The 21835-nt window shown below is 45.2% G+C and overlaps 1 protein-coding gene across 6 annotated transcripts in view; it reads left to right on the plus strand.

The window, feature by feature from the left end:
- The window catches only part of RAPGEF5 (Rap guanine nucleotide exchange factor 5), a 328587-nt gene that overhangs the window by 6187 nt on the left and 300565 nt on the right, over positions 1-21835 (plus strand). The window lies entirely within an intron of this gene.

Raw genomic sequence — 21835 nt, forward strand, 5'->3', positions numbered from 1 at the left:
TATCTGAAATTAAAATTGAAGGAGGCATCCTCTATTAGCCCCCCTATTGTACCCCTTCTCCTGAGAGCATGCCCCCAATAAATCATTTGAACAAGTTCCTGTGTCCAGCTCTGTTCTCGGGAACCTCCTAAGAAAGTGGGGGGGGGGAGGAAGGACTAGACACAGTTAGAGCCAGTCAGGATCCTTTATTCAAAATGACCCACTCAGTGGCCTGCAAGCAGCTTCCCTCGCAAGCAGAATTCTAGGAATCGGGGGACCAGAGCTGGCGACAGTTCGGCCTGGCTCCTGTGAGGAGCAGTCCATTCCCAGAGAGACCACAGCGGCCTCCCAGTCTCCCCGGAGCGGGATCCCACTTTCCCAGGTCGGACCTAGTTAGGCCTGCAATCTTGGTGGGGACAGATGCCGACAGGTTACATCCCACTTAAATGCAGCCTCCTTCGCCGCCCTCGTGGGTTACCGCATCCGAACATGGCTGTGGGTTACCGCATCCGAACATGGCTGTCGTTACCTCATTGACTTGAGTCCTAACAGCAACACCTAAGCTTCATCACCACACCAGAATAAGGTCTGGTCTCATATGGCCGTGTTCAAAGGAGCACCAGAGCTACACCCGTGAGACGGGTCCGGCCTCACAACGCACTCACACGGGTGTCTCATGGCTCCGGCTGAATGATTCATCGCAGTGCACGGTTTTCTGGTAGAGCATGGTGATGTCAAATAATGTGTGAGTACATCTGGGGATCTTGTTAAAATGCAGGTTCTGACTCTGTCTATGGGAGGGCCCAAAGTTGTGCATTTCTCCTAGCTCTCAGGTGATGCCAGCCAGCCATAGCTTCCTCCTCTTCTAGACGAAAAACCAGCCAGCCCTGATGAGCGCACAGGTGCCAGCTATGGAGCTGGATTGGAACCCAGTGATCGGGCCCCAGAGCCCATGTGCTTTACCACTAAATCAGGTGAACAGGGAAGCTGATTAAAAGTCCGGGGGGGGGGGGAGGCGCCTGGGTAGCGCAGTCGTTGGGCGGCTGCCTTCGGCTCAGGGCATGATCCTGGTGTTCTGGGATCAAGTCCCACATCGGGCTCCCTGCTCCACTGGGAGCCTGCTTCTTCCTCTCCCACTCCCCCTGCTTGTGTTCCCTCTCTCACTGGCTGTCTGTCACATAAATAAATAAAATCTTTAAAAAAAATAAAAAAAAATAAAAATCCAGGGGGGCTGGATGGGTATGCGGAGGAATTGACAGGGTGCTGGGCCAGGAGACTCCCAGAAACTTGTAGAAGTGGCCAGATCCCCTTGGTGGACGTTCAGCTAAGCCTCTCGCTGCATGAGCTAGGATGCCCCTTCACTGGTTGAAGGCACTGCAAGGTACGGTCCTCGCAGTGACCCCTGACAGCACGATTTGAGGGTTCTGTTGTGTAAGGCGTGTTAAGTGCTTAGTACTGAGCCTGACGGAGTCAACATCTAATAACTGGTAGCTGTTGTTATTACTGTGACCTCACACCATTGTCCTTGTGCAAACAAGGTCGTGCACCGTGAAGGACTTGTGGGGGTCATACGGGCAGAGCTAGGCTTGGGCCAGGCATGGGCTGGATGCTGTCCTTCTCTTTCACTGTCTGCTTTTACTTGTTGTCCTGCAACAGCTTTGGTTCTTTAGCATGGAACTGAAATGATGACGTTCAGGTCCTGCTGCTTCTCGAAGCCCACAGACATGCTGCAGCTAACACCTATTGAAAACAGATAAAGGTTTCTCACGGGAGGCAGCATTATTCTCCGACACTCAAATGTAGCAGCCACACTGTCTGTGCCACCTAGAGACATGTCATCACCAGGAAGATGAAGGGGAATATCAAACCACTGTGGGAATAGTCAGTCAGTGTAGACGGCAGACCCAGACAATTCAGCCCCAAGCCTTATTTGCCTCCATGGAGTTGATAGCTTAATGCCTTCACTACCTTCGTCCTTGGTGGCAACTCCCTCCCAACATCTGTCACTTGGCTTTTCTAGTGGAGTCTCCCTGGGGCGAGCTGTAAATTGCCATAAATGTAATCCGTCCTGGCAGCAGGGTATTACCTGTATTCACCCTGAGCGCAGGTCCCCATGTTCTTGTCACCTTCGTGGAATAACTAGGTTTCAGTACACAGAAGACACGACCACTCTCAGACGCTGACTAGACTGTTAGATGATCACTGGTCCCCAGGAAGCAAACACCGCTTCCAAAAGAAGGAAAAGGGCTGTGTGTTGGGGAAGACTTAGCTCTTTATTTTTAGCTGTGAATGATATGTAAAATTATGACTCTAGGTTGTAATTCCTCAGGATTTGGAACAGGGTAGGGTTTATTTTCATTTTTTAAGTATAAAATAAGTTATTACAACAACTAAGAAAGTGATTATTTAAAATGCTTTTCTAGATACGCAATCAATAGTCCTTTATAGAATGGCATTCTAGGGTGGAACTTGCCGCAGTGATGGGAATGTTCTCTATCTGCTCCATGCAGCAGCGTGAGCAGTAGTCCCGTGTGGCTCTTGAGCACTTGAAATATGGCTTGTGTGACGAGGATAGAATTTATTTTATTTTAAAGATTTTATTTATTTATTTATTTGAGAGTAAGAACAAGTGAGGACAGAGGGAGAGGGAGAAGCAGACTCCCCGCTGAGCAGGGAGCTCGACCTGGGGCTCAATCCCAGGACCCTGGGATCATGACCTGAGCCAAAGGGAGACACTTAACTGACTGAGCCACCCAGGCGCCCCAGTAGAATTAATTTTAATTCCAAGGTGGTTTTTTTTAAGTCTTTATTTAATTGAGATAGAGAGCGAGAGAGCAGGAGCAGGAGAGGAGAGGGAGAGGGAGAGGGAGAAGCAGCCTCCTGCTGAGCAGGTTGCCCAATATGGGGCTCAATCCCAGGACCCTGGGATCATGACCTGAGCTGAAGGCACACGCTTAACCAAGTGAGCCACCCAGGTGCCCTGAGTTTTTAAAAAATAAATTTTAATAGCCACACATGGCTAGTGGCTACTGTCCTGCACAGTGCAATTCTAGAGAGAAAAAGACCTTCATGCATCAAAGTCTTGAGACAGTTACAATTAACATGTGGCTATCAGGAGAGTCTGAAGGCAGCATGCTAAATGGAAAATACTGGCCAGCTACCACGTGGTCTCCCCTACTTGCCCTACCTGCCACGGGAGGTTACTCTTCCAGGATGATAATGTACTGAACAAAATGTCTCTTGCTTGCCCTACAGAATTAGTTGTAGTTCAGAGGCTGCAAATTGTAAAACCCTATGCACTGTAATGTGACTGTTAAGGGAAGGCCCGGAGAGTTCTTGGCGTGGGCAGTTAGACCACCTCCATCCAGCATAGGTGTCCTGTTTTGCCCTCTCTTTGTCTTTCCTCCGCTTACCTTCTCCCTGTTCCCCACCCCAGTCTATGATTTAGTTGGACCTAAGGAAACTCCGGGAACTGCTTATTTCCTGGTAGAAATGATAATACTGTAGCATGGATGACTCTTTGTCCCCTTGGGTGTGATCTTTCAACAAAATCGCCAAGCCAGGCCGGAGTTAGATCTCCGGTATTGGGGCAGACAGGCTGAGAGGAAGCCTCGTGGGAGCCGCACTCGGTTCTCTGAGCCCTGCTGCTCCCGGCGTGTAGCCAGGGGGCTGGGCGGGAATCCTGCAGCTGCGAAGTGGTCTCCACTCCACCACGGTTTCCCTTTTATGCCCGGGGTGACCCATCAGCGCAGGTTTACTGGACCCACAGAGTCACAGTGTTCTTTGTGCCCCTGAGGCAAGAGAACATAATGACCTCCCTCTTAGAATAGAGGAGGGAAAAAATGATAGAGCAAAACTGAAACTAGCCACGTTTTAAGTGCTCAGCAGCCATCCGTGGCGAGTGTCACTGTATCAGAGAGCATAGCTACAGAGTATCTCCTTCCTCGCTGTGGGTTCTGTTGAGACCGAGCTCTGGTCAGCCCTTCCATGCATTAACCCATTGACCAATGAGGTAGGTAGTAGTGGTGTTCTCATTTCAGAGAGAAGGAATGAAGGCCCAGAGGGGCTTATGATGAACCAGACACCCAATGGCCCAGTTCGAATTTGCAATCCAGGTGTCTCTGACTTTCGATCACACATTACCTCCAAGCTTAAGAGATGACTCACCTCTGCAACGGTGTGTGGCTACCTTAAGACCGTGTTACAGATGAATGTTCAGCATACCCTGTGAGAACTTGGCAATTAGAGCAGAGTAGTAACTGGGAGAGTGGAGTGGTGGGCCATATGCAGGAGCAGGTGGTTTTTGCCTTGTGAGCCCTAAGTCTCAGCACCAGAGCCATGTGGGAATCTCTGTGATCTGTCCTCATTGCCTTAAATAACCGAAGATAGAGCCCAGACTTCTCACACAATGGTGTGATTGTTTGGCGCTCTGCTTTTGAGACCAGCTTCCGTTATCCAGCAGATGGAGGCGTACTCGTGACCAGATTCAGGTGTCCCCTGTCTGATGTGGTTGCAGGAGGCCTGTCTGGGCCTGAGCCTCAGTGTCCTTCCTCAGGCCCCCATCTGAGGCCCTGCCAGCTGCCTCAGCTCCATGGGTTTGCTGACTGAGGTTAGAGCTCGGGGCAGTGCAGGACCCAAGCAGAGGGCAAAGGTTACCTCTGTACATGTTCCCTGTATTTGTAGAAATCAAGGGGTCTGGACAGACAGCCTGCTTCTCCCAAGATTGGTGGCTCCTTCATGGAAATCATGGGTCTAAATAGGAAGTCTGCTAAGAGAGAGTAGAAAAGAACAAAGGAGGGCTAAAAAGGGGAGATTAAAGATTTTTTTCTTTGCTACAAAGCATAGTGGGGGGAAATTAATCACACACTGGATTTATACTGGAAGCATTTAAAAAGATTTAACTCTTGTTAATATGCCACAAAGCTATGTAAACAAAACTTTGTCTTAGATGTGGGGTTTTCAAAGGGCAAATGCAAGTGAGGATCTATTTTGTTAAAAAGCCAAAAATGCATAATTTTAATGAATGAAATTCTTAATAAATATTTGCATGGTACTCTTCAATTTACAAAGTCCTGTTCCATGCATTATTTAATTATTGGTCCTGGTAGATGGGTAGGATTGTTATTCTTACCACATAGACTAAGCAGTCTACAAGGTTATGGGATTTGGAATCAAACAGATCCAGGTTTGGATTCCATCTGTTCTATAATCTGTGTGACCTTGGACAAGACCACTTAACCTGTCTAAGTTTCCTCAGAGGTTGGATGGCATCTACTTGTCTAGGATGATTGCCACCCACACATTCAACTGCAATCCGAGAGCATGTATAGGGAGAAAGAGTTGGGGGAAATAGTGGAAGCAGCCAGGGACCAGTGACAAAAATGGAGGTCAAGTTCTGGCCTGGCTGGAAGGATCAAAGAGGAAATCTAATCCTGCAGTCTGTGTCTAATACAAAAACAAGTGGCTGAGTGTGGCAGACACACCCTGACCCCCAGTGAGTCATACACTTGTGTCCCGCGTCCTCTTGAGTGCAAGTGGAACTGTGCTCAGTATAGTGGTTGACTGCTGTAGTGATGGGGTAACTCAGCAAATGGGAGGAGACTGTCTGTAGCTGTGAAGAAGGGCGCCACCATGTTGTAAGATGACCGCACAGCAGGGGACTGCGGGTGAGCTCTCGTTGCTGAGAGTGCCCCCCAGCAAAGTGCCAGAGCCCAGAGTCCTACGGCCACAAGGAGAAAGCTGCTAACGACTTGAGTAAGCTCAGAAGCAGGTTCTTCTCTAGTCAAGCCTCCCAATGAGAACCCAGCCCCTGTGACAGCTTGGCGGCAGCCTCAGAGACCCCGAGCAGAAGGCCCAGCCAGGCTGTGCCCAGACTCCTGACCATCAGAATCTATGATGATAGATGGGTGTTGCTTAAGCCGCTAAGTTTGTTAGGTAATTGTAATTGTAATTTGTTGGGTAGCAACAGAGAACTAAGACACTGAGTTTTGGAAGAGACTCCTACCAGCTGCCTGAAGGAGGAACAAAAAGATTCAGCCACACAAGACGCTGTGTGGAAAGTGGCCCAGGAGCCTGGTCTGACCACGCACAGATGCTCGCTGTGGGGGCACAGGCTGCCTTTGCGAGAGGTGGCTGGAGCCTCCATCCTCCACTCCGGGAAGACAGGACTCTTTACTCCATGCTGTTTAAAAGGCAGTTGCTGCTGGCCACATGGTCCTGACCAACACTACCCACTGGCTGACAGAGATGGCCGGCAGCCCATTAGGACAACAGCATGAAGGCCAGGAGAGCAAGCCACTTCTTAGGGCAGTGGGGGGATGAAATGAGTTGATGTCTATACAGCCCCGCTTTCAAGCCTGGAGGGGCTCAGGCCTCCATTCCTCTTCTCCCATGAGAGATGAGGATACTAAGAGGTGTGTTGGATGATCAGAGAGACAAAGATACCAGGGAGTCGATCTTACTTGCAAATATGACCGTCAATTGACTAGTTGTTGGCAATCCGGAGAGATTTCTAACTTGGATTCAAATCCATAATTAGAAGATCTCTGTTCTGTCCTAGGACAGAAGTCCACACAGCCCCCTGTCTGGGCTTTGGCTCTCCACAGAGGCTGTGAGTGACCAAAGCTCTACTGTCTGACTCTATCATCTTGTTTGAGCTCATGGCTACGTACCTTTGAAGCCTGCTCCAGCATCTTACCCAGACAGAAGCCCATCGACGCCGTGAGAGAGAGCCAGCTTGTCTTTGATAAGTACCAGAGCCGTGTACTATCAGTGCATGACCATCTTCTTTCAAGAGCTGTCCACAGAACGTGCTTAATCTCCACCGTTGCCCTTGCCAGCCACACAGGAAGCTGGCTTTGACTGCTTTCCATGGAAATCAATGCTGTTGGAATTGGGGTCTTGAGACTCGAAATAAAGCTGAGATCCTCCACCTTAGACACACGTTGGAATGTCCAGGCCATACTTCAGAACCCCTGGGGATGGGAGCCAGGCATCAATATTTGGTGCAGCCAAGGGTGAGAGCCACTGAAATACAGTCTTTTCATGTCTAACATGTAGGCTTGAAATTGGCCGATCCCTGGACATAATATGTGTTTAAATATGTAAATATATCTGTGGCTATGTATGTATATATACACACACACATACTTTTTGAAGGGAGACATGTATATGTAGATCTCCCTTAAAGTAATAGGCTATGAATTTAGCATCCCATAATTATCCATATTACCCTTTTGAGCTTTGACAATAGAACCTTCATTGGTGACCAGTAGGTTCATACACTTACCCCCTGCCTTTCATGTTGATTCTTGATGCACGGCCATAGGTATGAGTTCTTTCTAGTAGATCGTGGCAGTTTTCAGCAATGGAGCAGAACTATACTTCTTCGTTGCTCTTGGTGTGTGTGCCATAAGTCACCACTGCAACCTTGGACTTGCACTCACGGCCTGGCCTGGGCCTCCAGAACAGCTAGCTGGCACCGAGAGCCTGAGCTGCCCCAGAGTCCACAGGACCTCTATCCTGGGGATGTGGAGATGAACACTGAGGGTCCCAGCCCTCACTTGGCACCACAATCCTCTGTAGAGTCAAACTGCCATCTTAAACCAGAAAAGTCTAGTTCCTCCCTCTCCCCCCACCCCCACCCCCCCAAAAAAACCCTACTGAGTTGTTATCCTTGGGGTTTGGAGACCAGGAAGTAGAATGAATATCAAACTTTGGAAAAACTCAGAAACCTATCTCCTGTACATATGTCTTAGAATTATATTGTTGTAGCACTATCCTTGGGCTCAAGACACAGGTTCCATGCTGTCTCATTTTCCTTTGCTGGTTTTTATAAGAAGGTTGAATGGTGGAAATGGCCTGGGAAATTGTGATATTTAACAAAAATCCTGCATAGCTTTTTACATTATCTTGACTGTTTCTTTTTGGTCTGGAATCTCACTCATCCTAAGTTGCCTTCTACATCTAGACTGAGATGAAATGCAACAATTTGGAGCATGGACTGTGGTTTCCTGACAGACCAACAAGGAGTTGGAAGATATAACAGTTGATCAACTGGAAACAGGAGATAAAGCTCCTGTCCTTGCCCCTCCAAGGATTGTTCTGCGCTGCAGTTTCTCCTTGCAGACTTCCCGGAAAAATCCCAGTGTGCCCCGTGAACATGCCAGCTTACTAATTTGCTATGATCAAGCTGTGGCAATCCCAACTACCATGAACGTAGGTGTGTCCTCCTGAGGCTTTAAGAAGCTGGCCTCATGCCTGGAGAAAGGAACAATGGTGCTAGTTCTCCCGTCCTGGAAGTTCCGAGAATCTCTGAGCCTCAAAAGATAAATAGTTCCAGTGTGTCTTGAACCTGTTAAAGATATTTCCACCTAGGTGTTACCTTCCTAACACACAGCCATAGGTATGGGTGGCTTTTGGTGGTGGATTTTTGGTAGGTAGCCCATTTTTCCATTAGGCAGAAACATCTCCTTTTAAAGTAATTATTGCTAATGATTCATATAATCAATATGCAAACATTTTATATTAATCAAAATTGGCCTTTACCTTGTGAGCTAACTGAAAAGTCAGAGACGAGTCTGTTTCTCATACAATATCGAGCACTTTAAGGGCGTCTGGGTGGTGCAGTTGGTTGAGTGTCCAGTAATTAGTTTTGGCTCAGGTCATGATCTCAGGGTTGTGAGATCGAGCCCCACGTCAGGGTCCACACTTAGCACAGAGTCTGCTTGAGAGTCTCTCTCCCTGTCCCTCCGTCCCCCCTCCCCTCTTTGTGCTCTCTCTCTCTCTAAAATAAATAAATAAAAAGCTTTTAAAAATACATATCAAACACTTTAATAAGGTGAAATAGCTGCTTTTAGGTTAAAAAAATTAACTTTGTGGAAAGATGGAAGATGTAGACAGCCCTATGAAATGTCACAGGTTGGCAGCGTCTTCAGATGACAGCAGATGGTTTTTACTTTGTTACCCACTAATAGTTTATTTATACGTTCAGAGATGGGAGTTCTTTCCCACAAAAAAGTGAGGCAACGGGATACTTAAGACCAGGTCTTGCGACTCCTGCTTTGGGTAAGATTCCTCTGCACTGCTTTTCTCCCCCAAATTCTAGAAGAGTCTGCAGACACTTTAACAGAATGTGGCACCCCCGTGAACCCTTTTTCCCAGGACCGCACTTAGAAAGCTCAAGTACAGCAGAGGCTGGGAGGGGTCACAGCCCACCAAGTGGGCCTTGTCACTCCCGCAGGCTTCGAGCTGTGTGGGAGCAGGACAGCGCCAGCTGCAGTCAGTAGGAAATCCTGATTTAGAAGTTTGAAAAAGGAAAGAAGGGAGAAAATAGACTCTTTAGGATTCCTGACCTGATTTAAAGATGAAGAGAGGACCAGGAAAATAATTGAATAGTCAAAAATCTGGTAGCCTGACTCTATTCTTACAGCCAAAATTGGCTCTTTAATTTTTTTTAAAATTTATTTTTGTTTTTATTTTTTATTTTTTTATTTTTATTTTTTGCCGAGTAAGGCATTGTGTGAAAGAAATGAGAGTTTTACATTTCGGAGAGGTAATATTTCTATTTTTTAGATGATTTTAGACTTGGAAGAGTTGTAAAAATAGTAAAGAGAGTTACTATGTATACTTTACTCATTCCCTCCCACCCCGTGTTAACATCTTACATAACCGTAGATTATTTATATAAACTAAGAAATCAACCTTGGGACAATATATGAAGCTATAGACTAATTGGATCCCACCACTTTTTCCATTACTATTCTTCTTTTTCTATCCCAGGATCCCACCTGGCCTTTAGTTGTTGGGTCTCGTTAGTCCTCCCGCACCTCTGACAGCTGGTCAGTCCTGTCTTTAACACCCTTGATGCTTTGGAAGAGCACTGGTCAGTTACCGTAGCGAATGTTCCTCAATTTGGGTATCTGATGTTTCCTCATGATGAGATTAAGATGATGTAGTTTGGGGAAGGATAGAACAGAAGGTTCTCCATGTGTTGGACAGGAGCACATAATTTTGATGTGTGTTACTGGTGGTGTGAACCTTGGTCGCTTGGCTGAGGTGGTATTTGTCAGGATTCACCACCATAAATTTACTATTTTCCTCTTGCCATTATTAAACATTTGAAGAGAGATACTTTGAATCTATGCAACTATCCTGCTTCTGTTGGAACTCTTACCGCCTGACATTAGAATTCTTTCTGCATCTCGCTTTCAGCAGTGATTACTGTGATGGTCTAATGGTGATTTCCTCCTTCCCTCATTCCTTCTGCATGTGTTAATTGGGATTCTGTGAAGAAGACTTGTCAATTATCCTTCATGTATTTACTTAGAGCAGTGTGGATTCATAGATACTTATCTCATTCTTTGGGTTCTGATAATCCCTTCATTTATTTTATGGCTCAACTGGTTCCAGCTTTGGCCTTTGCAAGCTCTTTCTGGTGGCTCTTATGCCCCTTTATATGCTCCTATCTTGTTTTTTAGCTCTTCCTTACTTTCTGGCATCACAAGAGACTCCAGGTTCATCTTATATTATTTTCTGCCCCAACCCCAGAATTAACCAGTTCTCCAAGGATTCTTGGTTCCTTTTCTTGGAGAACAGTGTTAAAAACCAAGATCTGAGGGCAGTGGATGTACTCACTTGCTCCTGGGGTGTTGCTGCTTCTAGCCTGTCTGGGTAGACAGAAGTAGATAATTACATGGATGTATACCACCTCATGCGTGTGCAAACCTTCTTGTTACCTCTGTGTCTATTTATCTGCGTATCTTTCAAAGAGATTGATTAAAGTCAATATTGATACGTCTGACTCCAATCCAGTACCTGAGGGTTTATTCTAGCGTTCTTCCTTTCTTATTTCTAACTTCTTTTTCCAATAGTGAGAGATTGGCTGTAATCATTTGTAATATATGTGCTTATTTTTTTCCTCTCTAGTATACAAATAGTTTCAGAATTTCTAATCCTTGCCCCTGAGAGACACAGATTTACCAACCAGAGTACAGTTTACTACATGTACAGTTATTTTTTTACTTTAGCTTCACAGGATCCAATCCAAACCTTTCCAAAGGGCTTTGGTGGGTGATATTGTAGCTAGGGTCCTGTGATAGTGTGTGTTAACTTTTAAGAAACTACCAAATGATTTTCCTAAGTGACTATACTATTTTGCATTTCTACCTGCAGTATGACAGTTCCAAATGTTCTCTATTTTTACCAGCATTTGATACTGCAGATTTTTTTTAGACAAACTGCTAAGCCTGTTTTTCTCAGTTTCCTCATCTGTAAAATGGAGGTAATAATAGTACCTCCCCCATTCATTGTATGAGAGTTAAATGAATTGATATGTATAAAGCACTCAGAATAGGGTTGTCAGATAAAATACAGGACTTCCAGTTGAAGTTGAATTTCAGACGAATATTTTTTTAGTATAAATCCTTCTACATAATATTGAGATATGCTAAAAAAAAAACCAGTTTATCCAAAATTTGGCTTTAGCAAGCAAAATAGAGAATGGCCAGTTAAATTTGAATTTCAGGTAAATAAGTATTTTTTAGTATAAATATGTCCCAAATATTACATGGGATTTATTTATTTATTTATTTATTTATTTATTTATTTATTTATTTAAAGATTTTATTTATTTGATAGACACAGTGAGAGAGGGAACACAGGCAGGGGGAGTGGGAGAGGGAGAAGCAGATTCCCCACTGAGCAGGGAGCCTGACGTGGGGCTCCATCCCAGGACCCTGGGATCATGACCTGAGCCGAAGGCAGATGTTTAACAACTGAGCCACCCAGGCACCCCTTACATGGGACATATTTATACTAAAAAACTAATGATTTAGGGGCCCCATTTAGAAGCTACCTAATTCTCAGGCCTCAGTATAGATGCAAAAGTTTCGGAGCTCTTCACCAAAAAAATTTTCAAACATCCGTGAGGAAAATGTAGAAGAGACTCAAAAGGTTCTTGGGTGAGCTTGAACTGTATATATCTCCTGGTAGGGTATTTGTTTTAAGTAAAATTTATGTTGAAGTTAAATATACATACAAAAATGTGAACAAAGCACGAATGCATGGCTGGGTTCATTTCCACCCAGTAAACACACTCAAGGACCCAGCATCAGACCAAGAAACACCACGTTACTAACCCACTATCCTGACTTGTAACACAGTAGACTAGTTTGGGGCTGGCTGGCTTTTAAGCAGATTTAAGATACTGATATTTCTCCCCCAACAGATTACTAGGGAATTTCCTGAGAAATTTCCTCTCAAAGTGACTTCCTAGGGGCTTTCTACTTAAAAGTAGGTCATTATCCTTTTGAATTAAATTGGCAAAGGGAGACAAGTCTGAGCCAAAGAAAGGGATCTTATAAATAAGGGGTCTTCTGGAATGCTGACAGGTGCTTAATTGATTGGAAGAACCTGTAATTATATTTGCTCTTAAGTCTTTTTCAAAGACCAGGTAATAACAGCAAATACTTCCATAGCATCAGCCATGTGTCAGATGTTTGAAGCCCTTCACATTCATTAACTCAAAAATCCCTATAACAGCCAAGTCAGGCAGGTACTGTTATCATCCCTAGTTTTCAGATGAGGCAATCATGGCATGGTGAGGTAAAGAAACCCACTCAAGACCTCACAGCCAGCAAGGGGCAGGGCTAAGATCTGAACCCAAGCCCGTTGGCTACAGATGTCATGCTTTGAATAACCCCACCATACAGCCTCACAGATTTGGTGGGATTCCCAGGGACAGCCTATCTTCTAAGTTGGAAATGTAGTTCTCAATCATTTTCCTTTCCTGGCATCCATTTTACATTGTCTTTAATAATTGAACAAGTGAGTTTTGCCTTTTCTTCTATTGTTACAGGGCCTCACTTTGGCATCTTGGTGGATGCAAGCGTCTGAGGTGCAAAGCGAATCAGTATAACAAACTCTCAGTAAACCCAAAAACAGTGGTCCACACAGCATCAGGGGACAAAGAGAGAGAGAGAGAGAGAGGTGCTGGGTAATGATCTGAGCCCGAGGTCTCCAAACTTACTGGAGAGGGGATGGTAGCTAATGGAGCACTGATTTCTCATTGCAGGTGATAAATCTTCCTAATGGCATTTCAAACACATTGTTCTAAATTTAAATATTTTAATATTAATTTATTCTAATGTCACCTCAAGTGGATAATGAGCAACATTATCAGCTGAATTAAAAAGAGAAAAGAAAAATCAAAGACAAAACCTGTGAATTCTCTACTCTGGGAGAATCCAGGGGAGAGTAAGAAACATTTCATCAAAACTCATTACTCTTAAAAAAAAAAAAAAAACTCATTTCTTTTTCAGTTGGGTAATAGTGATACCCATAATCATAGTAAGGGGCGCCTGGGTGGCTCAATCGGTTAATCGTCTGCCTTTGGCTCAGGTCATGATCTCAGGGTCCTGGGATTGAGTCCCACATCAGGCTCCCTGCTCAGCAGAGAGCCTGCTTCTCCCCCTCCCCCTGCCCCACCGCTCTGCTCATTCTCTCTGCTCTCTCTCAAATAAAATAAAATCTTTTTAAAAAATCATAGTAAGTATAAAAGACTGTTACATTTTTAGCATTTTGAGGAAGGCAAAGCATAGCCGGCTAGTTCTCAGGGTGTCTGACTTCGGGCCATCGGCAAAGCAGAGTAATGGTAACTACTGCCAAGCATTTACTGTGCTGCTGGTACTTTCTATGTACTTGATGCAGATTATCTCATTTAATGTTTCTAACAATCACCTGAACAGGTGCTCTTTATCCCCATTTTCTAGATGAGAAAACTAAGGTTTCAAGACTTTACACACAACTAAAAACTGGGACTGAGGCATGTCTGATTCTGGAAACTGAGCTCTTAACCATGATCTCTCATGACAGGAGCTTTGGTCATCAGGACAATTAAGCAACTACAGATTTTTCCCCCAAAGAGAGACCACGAAAGGTGGAGCATGTAGTGTAACCCCATGGTCTGGATTTGCGGGAAACATGTGTGTCCCAGAACAATGACGTGGGAGTGAGCTGGGGAAGGTCAGTAAGACGCTGGAGTAGAACGCCAGAGAGAGAGTGAGTGCACTTAGTGGCTGGAAGGGATAATGACAGAGCACATGGGAATCACAGCAGAAACTGAGCTTACCCTCTTGAGAGCTGCAATTAGCCAAATTCCCCAAGTTGACACCCAGAATGAGTGGTAAGCAATTCCTCACAGCCTAGGGATGATGTAAGAAGTGCAGCGTAGCCCCAGAGTCAGTCTTGTGAGCTAAACAGCCAGGAGAATGACCACATTTTTCAGTTCCCACTAGAATGTTTGACCTCCTCCGTCAGCTCTCAGCTCCAAATACACCCTCTACGACGCTCTGTAATAAACAATGGGATTCCTTTAAGTATTTCTCCTTTAAAGTGAGCAATAAAATAAGTAAAATTATATTTTTATTATATATGTGTGTTTATATACATATTAGCACACACACACATAAACAATAAAAAAAATTTTTTTAAGTAAGTGAGCTTAAAATGTTAAGCTTTTTCAGTAGAGGGCACTGGAGGGACCCCAGGGAACCATACAGAGTTTCCTTATATCTTAGTTTTTTTTCATAGTTAATAATTCTTTATACTAAACTTCCTCATTTAACCCACTGTCTGTCTGAAATTTTTTTTTGGTGGGATTAAAACTGCCACATCTTCTACACACTACCTTTCTGAAGCCAGTTATGCTGTCGTGGTGGGAAATCCCGGCACCAAAACTAATTTAAAAAAATTTTAAAAACTTTCTGTATTTTTAAAAATGGACTTATTTTTAGTTGTATTGATACACAACATTACATCCATTTCAGGTGTACAACACAGTGATCCGACAGCCCAAGTGTTATGCTCATCACAGCTACTATCTGTCACCATATAATGCTTACAAATTTGTTTTTAAATTTTTTGCTTTATTTATTTTTGGCTTTGAGGATGGGTTTAGGAGCAAAATTTCTCCAAACTAATCAGTTCAGGTTGCATAAGATGATCCTCATCAAGGATGTAAATAGGAGGTTTCTAAAATATTTAGAATATAACACCTTAATTTAAAACTTCTTTGCCTACCCACCCCCTACTGGATAGAGTGGGAACTCCTTAGGGTGACTTACAATGCCCTCTGTAATTTAGCCCTGGCCTTCCCCTCTGTTTTATCTCCTGCTATTACAGCTGTGCACTTCACACTCTAGAAAAATTAAAGTCTTATAGTCCCCACCCCCATGCTTTTTCTGGCTTCTCTGCTTTTGCCGATGGTGCATACGTTGCCTATACTGCCCTTCCCTCCTGCATGACTACATCCCCCCGAGGGGTGTGCTGGGAAATGTTTAACTGTTTCTGCACGAGGAAAAATCCTGGTTTATAGGGTTTGCTGATTTCTAAGGTGGGAATACTCATGCCATTGCTGATTTCAAGTTACCAGTCTGGTCCCTAAAGGCAAAATTGGGGAGAAATTTAGGTAATTGTCTTTTGCAAGCCACAGTGAGTGGCTTCAGCCCACTCTTGACTCCATCTATCTGCTCAAATAGCATCTCCTCCAGGATGTCTTCCCTGGTTACAGCCTACTGCCTGCTTTCGTGAAATCCTGTGCATTTCTCTCGCATTGCACTTTTGCAGTAAACCAACTTAGGCTTTTCTGTTTCTACATCTGTTTCTTCCACAGACTCAGCACCATGAAGACAGGGATCACATTTTTTTCCTCTGGGTTTTTGGTGCCCCTAGCACAATGCCTGGCACATAGTTGTCACCCAATGCATGTTTATTGAATGAGTAAGTAGAGCTCCCCCTGCCAAAACAATGTAATTTTTCCTCCTTCAGCCAGACTGTACTATCTAGTATCCTTAGGAATCAGCCTTATTCTAACAACCTTTTGGAACGGCTTATCTGGACTCGTTAGACGTGAGCCGCGAAGGTTAGGCAGTGTGAGAGTAGGGTCAGGATGGCAAATGGCTGGAGAGCTGGTTTCTCCAGCTGGTTCTTTGTGGCACAGAAACCCCCAGATTTCTGTGTCGGGCAACAGTGATAATTACAATGGCTTCTAAGTTCACGCACTTTCTTTTCCTAATACTGTGTCATTACGTAGGCGAGTGGGGATCTTGCAGCTGACTTTGCACTTTCTTTCTAAACCACGGATTTGCAAGGCTTAAAACTTTCCCACTGGTTTGCTAGTTCTCTGTACTTGACCTAAGCCCTGCCAGCTACGGCTGGTTGTACTCAGGTGGAAAATGTGAGTTACTAATGCAAGTTGGCATTAGCAAGATCGATGTGAGGAAAACTCAGGTTCAAAAATAGCTGTTAGTTCCTTTGCATCTTGTCAATAACGCCTATGATAGAGTTGGAGGCTTCCAGGGTTGAGACTGACTGACCAGTGAGGGCACCTACCCCAGGAATGAGTTCCCTAGTCTGCAGAGCTATGCCCACTGGCTGCCATCCACTCTCCTTACCTTGGTATCCAAGGCTCTCCATGCTCTGGTCTCAACCTTTAATCACTTAAATAACTACCACAGCGTGGGCACTGTCAGGGTATGAAAAGACTACAATGGCTCATTGTAGCAATTGTAGTAAAATGGGATACAATTAGCTCATTGGCTTTTCACTTCCCATGGTCACCGTTTCTGCTGCATAATTCACCCTCTGTTTTCTACCCCAAGTTCAAAGTCAGAACTCTGTTTTATTGCTTTTTCTGTCGGCAGTGAAGGAAAGTGAAGTCCTCATTACCAAAGGCCTAAGACTACCCCTCAGATCGGGGGTAAAGCTGCTCGCCTAGCAGCACCCAGATCTCTAATTGCTGAATCCTCTGGATCTTCTAAGGGAGTAGGTATGAATCAGCCTTTTCTTAACGCAGAACTCAGGGTCAAAGTAAGAGGAAAGCCCTCCAGCCTAAACTTCACCAAACCTCAGTATCACCTGGGATGCTTAAATATATATACATATACATACATACATATATATATATATATATGTATGTATGTATGTATATGTATATATATATAGTTGAGTGCTCCACCCCCCCACCCCCCGCCTTTCAGGTTCCCCTGGTCTGCTGGCAGGGCCCGTGCTGGCGCTGCTTAGGTCTCCCGGGCAGTGGGCGTCGGCAAGCCCTGCTGAGGGGCTCCTGCTTGGCCCCTTCCCTTCTCTCTGTTGTCTCTTCCAGCCAAGCCTCCCTCTGGCACTAGGTCATCAACGTCCCTTCCGACCCCTTCTTGGTCTAAAGTAGACTGTTGTCCCCTCTCTCATCAGTCCCCATCTCCAGAGGAGTGTTCTGCGGCTTCCAAATCCCCATTTTTCATGCCTCAGGGAGTCAGACCTTTCTTCCAGGTTCCTGTCTTTCCCCTTCTTAGCCACTATCAGCCCCAACATCAGTTAAAAATGGATATAACCAAAAGCTCAGTTTGTGTCTTATCCCACATCTGGAAGAGATTATTGCTATGACTCAGTCAAAACCCTCAAGGAATGTTCCTTGAGTGCCTAGGGCACGCCAGGTCCTGGGCTAGCCCTCAGCTTATACAGATGAATGTTTGGTTCCTGTTTTCAAGGAACTTACCCTTGAGAAGGAAAACAGAGAGCCAGACACATAATTGTAAAGTAGTGTGATAAGGAAGGGTAGGTGCCACAGGACTGCTTAGAAGTGGCATTGTTGTAAATTGAAAAAGATAATCTGATTCAATCTCATAGAAGCTCTCTATAATGTAATAAATTCGAACAGTGGACCTTCACTTCAGCTTCAGAAATCTCTGACTTCAGTTGAACTGGCAGAGGGCAAGGAGAACAGTTATTGTAAATGGACTAGGATGATTTTACAGTAAATGTCTTTTGGGACGCCTGGGTGGCTCAGTCTGCCTTCGACTCAGGTCATGATCCCAAGTTCCTGGGATTGAGTCCCAAGTCAGGCTCCTTGTTCAGCAGGGTGCCTACTTCTCCCTCTGCCTGCTGCTCCCCGTTTGTGCTCTCTCTGACAAATAAATAAATAAAGTCTTGAAAAAAAAGAAAGAAAGAAATGACAGTTTAGCTTCCTGGTTGCGGTGGGCTACTCGTCAGTCTCCTGCAATGTGCCCCTCCAGCGGCCAGCTCCCGCGGCACCAGCAGCTTCCTTGCAGTGCACGCCGCCCCCCCCCCAGTCTAGCGCCTGCAGCACGGGTGGCTCCCCACTTCTAAGCCTGCCGTGTGTGGTGGCCAGCAGTACATAGTGGCTTGCAGCTTCCGTGGGCAACCACTTCAGTCAGCTTTGTAGTAGAGCGCCTCAGGTATAACACTGCCCGAAGAATGGCTTTCCTTGGTGTCCCAGAATATGGCTTTCCCACAACTTCCTGAGGGTGGATTTCTGGAAGATTCCACCAGTGCAAGAATACAATGACTTCTCTGCTATTCAGTGAGCCAAGGCCACGGCTTCTAATAAGGTCTGTATCTCAGACCATGCCCTGAGGGCAGGGGTGGGGGAGTGGTTCTTCCCCTGAGTACTTTATCTCAACTCTATATCTGCCTTTTCTGTATTTTTTATAATCTTTACTTCTTAGTAGCCAACCTCTTGTTACTCCTGTTAAGATATTCTTCATATTAAACCTTTTTTTCTTCAAATGATCATATGGCTTTGCTCTTCCTATTTTTTTTTAAGATTGAATTATTTATTAGACTGCACTCGAGTGGGGGGGGCAGAGGGAGAGACTCTCAAGCAGACTCCCCATTGAGCGTAGAGCCGGATGCACTCGGCGCTAGATCTCACCACTCTGAGACCGTGACCCGAACCGAAATCAAAAGTCAGCCGCTTAACCAACTGAGCCACCCAGGCACCCCGTGGTTTTGCCCTTCTGATCAGACTGATAAAGCACAGAAGGAAAAAAAAAATATCCACCAAAAGACATGTACAAGTATGTTCACAGAAGTTTTATTCATAATAGCCCAAGACTGGAAACCACCCAAACACCCATCAACAGCAGAATGGATAAGTGGTGGTGTATTCACACAATGGAATACTCCTCTGCAAGAAAGAGGAGGGAGCTGGGGATGGAGCTCACAGTCTTGATGGGGGAGGCCACATGCAAAAGAGTGCAAGTGTAAGATCTCATGAATACAAAGTCAGGAGACAAAGCCCATCAATGGCGACAGAAGTCAGAACAGTAGTTACTTCTTGGGGCAGAGGTGAGTATTGACTAAGAAAGGACGCAGGGATTTGGGGGAATATTTGAGATACCTATATCTTGATCAAAAGGTAGTTACATAGATGTATGTTTATGTCAGAACTTCTCAATTTGTGCACTATACTGTAGGTCTATTATACCTTAATTTTTAAAAAGCTATTAAAACTAAAAAGAGAACATAATATAACGTCATAAAGAAGGGCTGTGGGTGTAGAGCTGTGTAGACAAGATCTCCCCTAGCTAATTCCCTTTGCCCCATCCATTTCAACAACGCTCAAACATGAGCGTGGTATTTTCCAATCATCCCCTGAGGCCGATGACTACAAATACTGTCCAGAACTCTGTAGTGTTCAGGGGGTGAGGCTGAGGGAGGGGATGAGAAACCAAGTGATTCCGTCATGTACACAGCCAGTTAGAGGTGAAAATGGGAACACCCGAGCCTTCTGTTCCCAACCAGAGCACCCTCTGCCCATCACGTGGCCTTTCAGGGGATTTCTTTCTAAAGATGTTTGAGATGAGTAATGTGCCTTACAGAATATGGCAGAGTTTCATACAAGGAAAGCCAACAGAATAATTTTGAAATAAAATTCTGTCACAGTTGGTTGGCATGGACACAATTTTTTTTTTTCTGCAATGTCTCCTTGACTGCAGTGATAAAGACTGCAGGGGACTTGGTGGAAGGGAGAGCTTGGTGCCCATTTGGTGGCTGTATGAAATCATTTCATTTCAAAACACAGAGCAGAAATAGGAGAAGTCAAAATAGATGACCCTCACCTCCCCACCTTCCCGCTTTGCTTGGGCAGGAATCACAGGAGAAGCAGCTCGGCGGTAAGCGCGGTCTCCGCGGACTGGTGTTGGGGTGAGCAACTGCCACAGAGACAAGATACGTAATTCGCCCCTCGAGAGTCCTGGCTGTGCTTCCTGAGCATGGCAGAAAACCGGCTCACTTGGCATGTACGCAGAAGCAAAGCCAAGAAAATGGGAGCGTGGGGTGCGATTCTCAGCCCTAGACATCACTGCTAGGGAGTTACTGTGGGCGCAGTTACTCTCCATGAGAAACTGCAGGAGTGACTGAGACCTAAGGAGTCCGCTCGGTATCCAGGGTAGAGTCCATCCATCTTCTGATTTGGGGAGAGGGGAGATTCAAAGTCGTTTCTCCTCTCTCTGGATTCACGCGATCCTTTAACTGTAATGTTCTCTCCATGCTTGCTCCAGGTGTTGGCGTATTGCTTTTCACCTCCAGCCCCCCTCCCTTTTTTTTTTTTTTTTTTGGTCCTGCTTTGTCCTCCTGGAGCGGGACTCTCTGCCTCGCGTTTCTCCTTTGAACGGTTGGCTCCATAGAACACTCTACCCATGGAGGGCGCTGTGAAGCGGGAGGGGAGCGCGCTTGTTCCCGGCTCCGGGCTCCGAGGGGGTGCTGCCAGTCAGGGTGCAGAGGGTCCCCGCAGTTTTCTCTGCAGTGGTGGTCGCTCTCAGGGTCCTGGGCGGAGCACCTCCGGCAGCCCGTTTCTTCGCTGCTGCAGCAGCCACTTCACCTTCTCGAGGGCCTGCATCTCCACCTTGCAGGATCCTCTGAATTTCTAAGTTCTCTCCCTTTTACTTTGCCCTCAGACTGAGCGATGGTAGCTAGCTGCCCTCTACGTTTCTATGTCTGTTACACCCTCCAGTTCTTTTTATTCCTTTTAGTAATCATCTTCTGCCTAGTTCACAGTTCTTTACACAAGATGTCCCCTGTTCAGACGGCTTCATGACGTTTGTCTCTTGACTGCCCTTGATGGCTCCAACCCTCGACCCATCTGACTTGTGCATTGGTTGTCTGGTATGTGTCCCAGGGTCCCCTGTGGGGCCTCTGTGCCTTTGGCTCCTGGGAAGCAGCCTTCCAGCTGGGGTATGTTCAACTGCATATATGGCAGGGAATTAATTTCCAGATCCTAGACTTGGATGTGTGCTCTTTCCAGTGAGCTTGGCCTGAGAGCCTGCCTGTAGGGGAGAGCCCATGGGAAGGTTCTTCTTTCCCAGCTCACCATCCATGTTCAAAAAGAAAACTCTACCTCTCATTCTCCTGAGTTTATAGTACAGTGACTAAAACTGTAATATTTGTTGTTTTGATTAAATTTTGTTCTCATGATTTTAACAGTAACTCAATCCAAAAGAAAATTTTAACATTTTAAGGGTTCAAGATTACAGGAAATTAAAAGATCATGTTGATGTATATTATTGTTACATGGGATATGTTAGGATGATTAATAAGAGATTTCCAAACATGAAATATAATCAGGTAAAATTGGGGAAACGGAATGGAATAGGAATTCAAAGAAGAAAAGGAACGCTAAATTTTCTTTCTTTTTTTTTTTTTTAAGATTTTATTTATTTGTCAGAGAACACAAGCAGGGGGAGCAGCAGAGGGAGAGGGAGAAGCAGGATCCCCGCGGAGCAGGGAGCCCGATGCAGGGCTCAATCCCAGGACCCTGGGATCATGACCTGAGCCAAAAGGGACGCTTAACTGACTGAGCCACCCAGGCGCCCAAGAACACTAAATGGTCTTACTGTTAAAAGATCAACTGTTTTAAATTTTTGGATGATGGTAAATATAAAATTGCTCAGGTGTCTGTAGCCCCTTGGATATATAAAATATGCAATAACACTTGTTTTAATTGTCAATATTGACTGCATGCCAGAATGACTTTTGCAACTACTTAAATAGAGGGAGAGAC

The sequence above is a fragment of the Ursus americanus genome, chromosome 3, assembly GCF_024610735.1.
Source record: "Ursus americanus isolate L20-20 chromosome 3, mUrsAme1.1.p, whole genome shotgun sequence".
In the NCBI taxonomy this organism is placed as follows: Eukaryota; Metazoa; Chordata; class Mammalia; order Carnivora; family Ursidae; genus Ursus; species Ursus americanus.